At 31.5% G+C, this 241-nt stretch overlaps 1 pseudogene; it reads right to left on the bottom strand.

Moving 5' to 3' along the window:
- LOC109358005 overlaps positions 1-241 on the bottom strand; it is a 2,584-nt pseudogene that overhangs the window by 249 nt on the left and 2,094 nt on the right.

Here is a 241-nt window from a genome sequence, read left to right as displayed (position 1 = left end):
TGATGTCTGCAGCAATTGGGTTAGTGCAATCTGATTCTACCACATTTCGATCAACAAAAATATGCAGAAACTCATCAATACAAGAATTACAAAATTCATAATCAGTGCATGTATGACAAGTGTATGAGTCTATTAATGACATAGAATCAAAATCATTAAGGAAATCACAGATATGCTCATTAATTAACTCATCAAGTAAATCAATATGAAATACAGAATGGTCCTCATATGGATGCTTCAT

This window comes from Lupinus angustifolius, chromosome LG10, assembly GCF_001865875.1.
Source record: "Lupinus angustifolius cultivar Tanjil chromosome LG10, LupAngTanjil_v1.0, whole genome shotgun sequence".
Classification (NCBI taxonomy): Eukaryota; Viridiplantae; Streptophyta; class Magnoliopsida; order Fabales; family Fabaceae; genus Lupinus; species Lupinus angustifolius.
Note: the sequence above shows the minus strand (reverse complement) of the source record. Positions and strands in the feature narration are given on the sequence as shown.